Genomic DNA, 7633 nt, shown 5'->3' on the forward strand with positions numbered 1-7633 from the left:
AGGGCAATGGGGATTGCAGGTGGTCACCGAAAAGGTGCAAGTTGCTCAAATGGGAGCCTTCCTAGGGTGACTCATTTATCCTACAAAATTGTTCCTCAAAAATTAGAGATTCGCAAAGAATAATTGGCTAAGACCATTTTTGAAAATTCCATCAGCAGAATTAAAGCCCTTATTTGACATATTAGAGGGAGATACCCACATCTCCTCCCACAGAGCACTTACCCCAGCTGCATGTCAAGCTTTACAAACGATAGAAAAGGCCTTATAAGATGCTCAATTACAACGCATTGAGGAGTCAAAGTCATTTGAATTGTGCATAATAAAAACCGCAGTTACCAACAGCAGTCTTATGGCAAAATGGACCCTTATTGTGGGTCCATCCTAATGCTTCCCCTACAAAAATCATTGAGTTGTATCCTAATGCAGTTGCTCAACTTGCACTTAGGGGGATAAAAGCAGCCATTACTCATTTTGGGAAAGAACCTCATATGCTAATTGTACCTTATACTTCTGCTCAAGTTCAAACCCTGGCAGCAACAACTAACGATTGGGCAGTCTTGGTTGCCTCCTATTCAAGTCAAATTGATAATCATTATCCAAAACATCCAATTTTACAGTTCGCCTTAAGACAAGCCATAGTGTTTCCAATAATAACAGCCAAACACCCACTTCTGGATGGGTAGTAGTGTATACAGATGGATCTAAATCTGGTATAGGTGCATAAGTAGTAAATGGCTAAGTAACATCTAATCAATATAATGAGATATCACACCAGGTTGTAGAGTGTTTTGGTAGTTCTAGAGGTCTTTTCCGGGACCGCTCAATATTGTATCTGATTCCTTATATGTAGTTAATGCAGTTAATACGCTTGAAGTTGCTGGTTTAATTAGACCCTCTAGCAAGCTTGCTCGCATTTTTCAGCAAATTCAGTCAGCCCTGTTAGATAGAAGACATCTTGTGTATATTACTCATGTTAGGGCTCATTCTGGCCTTCCTGGCCACATGTCTCATGGAAATGACTTGGCAGACAAAGCCACTAGAATAGTGGCTGCTGCTCTGTCCTCGCAGGCAGAGACTGCAAGGGAGTTTCATAAATGCTTCCACGTGATGGCTGAAACATTACGCCGCCGTTTCACTTTAACCAAGAAAGAAGCTCATGACATTGTCACCCAATGTCAAAACTGTTGTCAATTTCTGCCTACTCCTCATGTAGGGGTAAACCCCCGAGGCATCAGGCCATTACAGGTCTGGCAAATGGATGTCACTCATATTTCCTCCTTTGGATGAAATCAATATTTACATGTTTCCATTGACACCTGCTCTGGTGTTATGTTTGCTACACCTTTAACAGATGAGAAAGCCTCTCATGTTATACAGCACTGTTTAGAAGCATGGAGTGCTTGGGCAAGCCCACAATTCTTAAAACTGATAATGGGCCAGCATATACCTCTACTAAATTTCAGCAATTTTGTCATCAAATGGATGTCACTCACCTGACTGGCCTTCCTTATAATCCTCAAGGACAAGGCATTGTGGAACGTGCCCATCGTACACTCAAGTCTTATTTTATAAAACAAAAGGGGGGGGTGATGAGACTCTGCCCTCAGTGCCAAGAGTAGCTGTATCTATGGCACTCTTTACACTTAATTTTTTGAATCTTGACGAGCAAGGTCTCTCTGCAGCTGATCGACATAGCTCATACCCTGATAGACCAAAAGAAATGGTCAAATGGAAGGATGTCTTAACTGGTCTGTGGAAAGGCCCGATCCTATTTTGATAAGATCCAGGGGAGCTGTTTGTGTTTTTCCACAGAGTGAAGACAACCCATTTTGGCTGCCAGAATGACTCACCCGCAAGATAGTAATCAAGGATGGTGTGGAGAAATCTTTGCATATTTGACAATGAATAATAAAGGATTAAAAAAGTGTGAGTTGTTTTTTGTTTGTTTGTTTGTTTGTTTGTGTTTTGGCCTATGCAAGACATTAAAGATAATAATTGTAGCCACAGTTTAAACCTATCTATGTAAATGTTGTATATTGTAGCCTACTCATAGATGGTATATTTTTTATTTATCTATTTGCCTACGCTGTAAACAGTGTTCACTATTTTCACTCAAGGCAATTCATTTTATTTGTCTTGTTTTTTGTTTGTTTCTTTGTTTGTTTGTTTTGGGTTTTTTTTTTAGATGAAAATTTTATTATGTAGCTGTTGCTGTCCTAGAAATCAGTATACAGATTTGGCTGTCCTTAAACTTAGATGTAATAAGCTTGCCTCTGTCTCCCCAGTGGTGGGATTAAAAGTGTATGCCACTACACATGGGTCATTCAACATAATTTGTGTTTTCCTTGCATATTTAGATTATACTACATTTAATTTATCATATTTCTTTTGTATATATTAAATTATTATTGATTTTTCAAGAAAGATTAAATTTACATATAAGATATTATTACTTCAGCAAAATCTACTCTGACTTTTAGGTATTATAATGTCTCCACATATCCCATGTTATTCCCAATGAACTTTGCTGAGTAGAGAAGTTATTCATGTAAGAATGTGATTTCTTTTTGAAAATACATCAGTAATCTCAGGAAAGACAAAATTATGGCCTGAAACGTATTTCCTTCTCTTGGCTAATTTTGGTATTGTTAAACTGAGCAATAATGTCCAAACATTAAATTCAAAAGAAACTTAAAAAAATCTATGATCTGAATTATTCCTAAATATACCAAATTGTGAATACATGAAACAACCTTCTGAAATTGGCAGTGATAAATGGCATTGACTCTCCACTATTAAGGAATATTGGAAGGGAATAAAGAGATGACAGATGAGGCTGCAGAGATAGTTTGGTACATCACAGGTCTTGCTGAATATGCCTAACAATGAGTTCAGGTAGCCAAAGGTGACTCTCATATATGAATTCTGGGGATCAGAAACAGAAGGATAACTTGTGAAGTTGCTGGTTTTGAGCCTACCTTTGAATTCAGTAAAAGACTATGAATCAAAGGAATATTCTGGAAATTGTTAGTGTAGGGAGTCTGATATCTGGGCCCTATACTTGAGCATACATATCCACAGGCATAAATATCACATAGAGATGTAACGCACACACACATACACACACACACATGCACGCGCACACACACACACTTAGATTAAAGGGCATTGGAAGTGAACATTTGGAGACTAAGTTCTGTCTTTTTTTTTTTTTTCCTGGAAATTGTCTTATGAGAGGATATTTTGTTGAGAACAGACACATGGTGTATTTCTGAAAAAATGGCATGTGATGTTTGCTAGAGTGGATGCTTGAGAGAACACATGATATTTGGGAAGGGTGTATATATATATATATAACCCCACAGACAGAGACAATGCTGTGTGGCATTGGTTTGCCTTGCCACTCTTTGCTGGTCTTCACTGGATTTTGTTTATACTGGTCTTTGCTAATGACACTGTGACATTGGTTTGCCTTGCCTTCTTTACTGACTTGAAGAGATAAACACACTGAAGAACTTCTTATATTCTGGCAGGTAATTTCTGTTTTTATGGACTCAGGATGTTTGGCCGAGCCTCACAGTTTGTTCTCAATTGAACTGCCTTTGATGACTCATGAATGGTATTTGTGAGTGGATTGAACTACTGTTGCTCATTCATGTGAATTTAATCCCAGCTATTTTGACAGTGAAGATTGGTATGGCCCCAAAGAACTATTTTTAAACAGGTCCATATCTCTCTTTTCCCTATTAACCTCTCCTTTGCAGTACTTCTGGTGGGTGGTGGGCTAGAGGGGATATCAATGCATTTATGATCCCTTATTAAAGTAGGTTTTGAAAAATATAAGCCTAAAGATATTTACTATCCTCAATGTAAAAAACAATAGAAGAGTAAAACGGTGATATTAATACACACACTAACACAAAACAGGAAAATCTCCAATGGAGTTTTCATCTCTAGACAGAGAACTACAGAAAATTATTGTGTAGGTTATTTAGACACATGTATTTATCCTGTTTCTCTTGAAAATAAAATAAAAGAGTTCAGGCATAAAAATATCCTGGAAAATAGATTTTGATCTATAATTGTAATGAATAATTATCAGATTGGGTATCAATAGGATTTAAGTAATAATGACTATTAAAATGCAAATCACTTTCATTGTTCCTTGCTTAGCTTTAGGCATTAGGATATGGGTGTAGTGAGTGATTTCTTAGACCCTTTTCTTTGTATAATGACTACAAATCAAAACAATCATTTTTAATGTGTCACTGACCTATGCTGTAATATTTTGCTGCTATTGTTGTTGTTGCTGAAAGTAATGGATTTTCCATTATTAAAGATTTTAGCCTCTTGGTCATTTTCCATTTATGTTGTCATGAATAATTTGGCATTATCATTTACATACCTTCCAAGGGATGGGAACTGCTTTGCTTGGTTCAGGTTATTACAATTCTCCGACCCATACAGGGTGTATCACTTTTGTTTGCTTTTTCTATCCATTCTTTTCAAAATGTTCAAAGTGTATTGATGGTGTTTAGTGGTTACATACTGAGATTGCTTCTATAATGTAAGACTAAAGGGAGAAAATTTTAGCTTTCTGCTTTTCTTTCTTAGATCACATATTTCTACTTTTTATTTATAAATAAGTATGAATGATTAAGACATCTAATAGTAGACACATCTTAAAACAGAAAGGCATTTACTTTGTAAAAGAAACTGCCTACAGGGGACCTTAGCAGCATCTTTTTGTCTGAAATTAGGAACAACATTGTCACTCTAAAACAGTGAATAATTTTACAGAAACTTGTTTCATTTGTTTCAGCTTATAACAATTTTATGGTCTTCAGTTGCAAAATGTCTGATGCCAGCATAGCTGACTGATGAAATATAACTGGGTTGCTAAAATATGAGATCTTTTTAACCAGTATGTTTTTAAATCAAGTAGTAATGAAAAACAATTTAACTAAAGAGATTGTAGGTAAAGTGGGATATTTAAAAATAGCAGTAAAAGTCTTGAGTCACTGCTGTGCAGCCTGAACTTGCCTTGCCAGTCTGACAGAGTCCAGGCCCATCCTGCTCTGTACTATGACTTGACTTTTCTGGAAACATGCTTGAGGAAGTATACAATGGAGAGGAAGAACTGGAGCCTATTGTCTTTCAGGACAAAATAGCCCAGCTCATTTCCCTCATCATCAACATTTTCTATTCAAACAAGAGAATTATCTTTTTTGAGATGCTTCTGATGTCTTGGACAAGATTAGGAATGAAAGTCTGACAGACTCTTCCAAGTTTAACAGCAGGAAATAGATGAAAATTGATATCATCTGCAACCCTCAGGAGTGCATACTGACTTTGTTAAACACAGACACTGCCATGACCAAGGCTGACCTCATAAATAGCTTTGGAACCATTGTTAAATCTTGTACAAAGACATTAATGGGGACTCTCCAGGCTGGTGCAGAGATCTTCATGATTAGGCAGTTTGGTGCTGGATTCTATCTGGCCTATTGAGTGGCAGAGAAAGTGCTTGTAATCACAAAGCACAATGATAATGAACAGTATACCTGGGAGTCTTCTGCTGGTGAATCCTTCAGAGTTAATACAGTCTATAGTCAGCCCATTGCCCTGGATACCAAACTGATTCTTCTCTTCAAAGAAGATCAGGTAGAGTACTCAGGGAAGAGGAGGGTCAAGAAATGGTGAAGAAGAACTTACAGTTTATCGACTACCACCATCACCCTCTACTTGGTGAAGGAATAAGAGAAGGAGATCATTGATAATGAGGCAGAGGAAGAGAAAGGAGAGAAAAAGGAGGAAGATAAGGATGATGAATAGCAGTCTAAGACCGAAGGTATGGAATCTGACAAGAAAAATGACAGCAGCAAAAGTAAGAAGAAAAATGAAAACTATGGAGAAATATATTGAACAAGACTAGGTGAGTAAGATTAAGCCTATTTTCACCGGGAACCCAGATGACAGCATTCAAGAGGACTATGATGAGTGCTGTAAAGGAATCACCAATGATTGGGAAGATCACTTGGCAGTCAAGCATTTCTCTGTAGAAGGTCAATTGGAATTCAGTGCTCCGCTCTTCACTTCCTGGCAAATTCCCTTTGACAGTTTTTGAAAGCAACAAGGGTAAAATCAAACTGTATGTCTGTCATGTGTTCATCATGGACAGCTGTAATGAGCTGATACCTAAGTATTTCAACTTTAACCGTGGTATGGTTGTCTCTGAGGACCTGTCCCAGAACATCTCCTGAGAAATGCCCCCAGCAGATCAAGATCCTGAAAGTTATCAACAAAAGCATTATGAAAATATGCCTTAAGCTCTTCTCTAAGTTGGCTGAAGATAAAGAGAACTACAAGGAATTTTATGAGGAGTTTTCCAAGAACTTAAAGCTTGGAATCCATGAAGATTCCACTAACCATTGCAACCTCTCTGAGTTCCATCCCTATCACACCTCTCAATCTGGAGATGAGATGACTTCCCTGTAAGAATGTATGCTTTGCATGAAGAAGAGACAGAAGTCCATCTACTACTTCACTGGTGAGAGCAAAGAGCAAGTGGCCCATGTTGTCTTTAAGGAATGTGGGCCAAAGTGGGGCTTTGAGGAAGTGTATATGACTGAGCCTAAAGATGAGTACTGAATCCTGCAACTCAAGGAATTTAATGGAAATAGCTTGGTCTCAGTGACTAAGGAGGGGCTGGAACTTCCAGAAGATGAAGAAGAAAATGGAGGAGAATAAGTCAAAGTTTTAGAATATGCAAAACTCATGAAGGAGATCTTGGACAAGAAGGTTGAAAAGGTGATAATCCTTAAGAGGCTTCTACCTTCATTATGACAAGTATTTACAGCTGGACAGCCAACATGCAGAGGATTATGAAGGCCCACATTTTTTAGGGATTTGAGCAAAACAAAGAGCTAAATGACCAAAACAGACATATGTACATTTAAGTCCAAAGTCTAAAGTCTTAACTAATATTCATGAGAAGAAATATTCAGAGTTAAATGTTATTTCAGAACAATCTACAATGGACTATATGATGACAAAAATCATGCAGAGATCAATCTTGAAAACCACATTGTGAGACCCTTTTGCAGAAGGCTGAGACAGACGAAACTGACAAAGCTGTCAAGGACTTGGCGGTGCTTCTGTTTGAAACTGCTCTGGAGAGATAACATGTCCCATATACTGTATTTACACTCAGGAATCAGAGATGAATTAGCTCTCCTGTTTTCTCTCTCTCTCTCTTTCTTCTTCTTCTTCTCTCTCTCTCTCTTTCATTCTTTCTTTCTTTCTCACTCAGAAACCCCAATGTAAGAAATGGTACTACTCTTTGATAAATGAGCTCCCCCACCTTAGTTTACCCAGTCTAGAAATGATTTCATGTATGTATGTATGTATGTATGTATGTATGTATGTGTCTGTACATATATATTTACAGGTAAATATTCATATTTTTAAGTTAAAAGATAATTCTGAAACAAGTCTTTGTTCCTTGAAAGTATATTCATCAATCAGTTATAATTCCTTAATTTCCATTCTGAGAACTAAAAATTGAGTTAAAATAGAGATAAACAATTTTTTGCTAATTGTGTATGGTACTTGTGTGGGAGAGATAAAAGGA

The 7633-nt window shown here is 37.3% G+C and overlaps 1 pseudogene; it reads left to right on the top strand.

Annotated features, from left to right (window-relative positions):
- The first annotated feature begins 5107 nt into the window (after window positions 1-5107).
- Window positions 5108-7184, top strand: LOC110307722 (heat shock protein HSP 90-beta pseudogene; annotated as a pseudogene).
- Window positions 7185-7633: the final 449 nt, after the last annotated feature.

This window comes from Mus caroli, unplaced genomic scaffold (genome assembly GCF_978045245.1).
Source record: "Mus caroli unplaced genomic scaffold, Mus_caroli_1 scaffold_15, whole genome shotgun sequence".
NCBI lineage: Eukaryota > Metazoa > Chordata > Mammalia > Rodentia > Muridae > Mus > Mus caroli.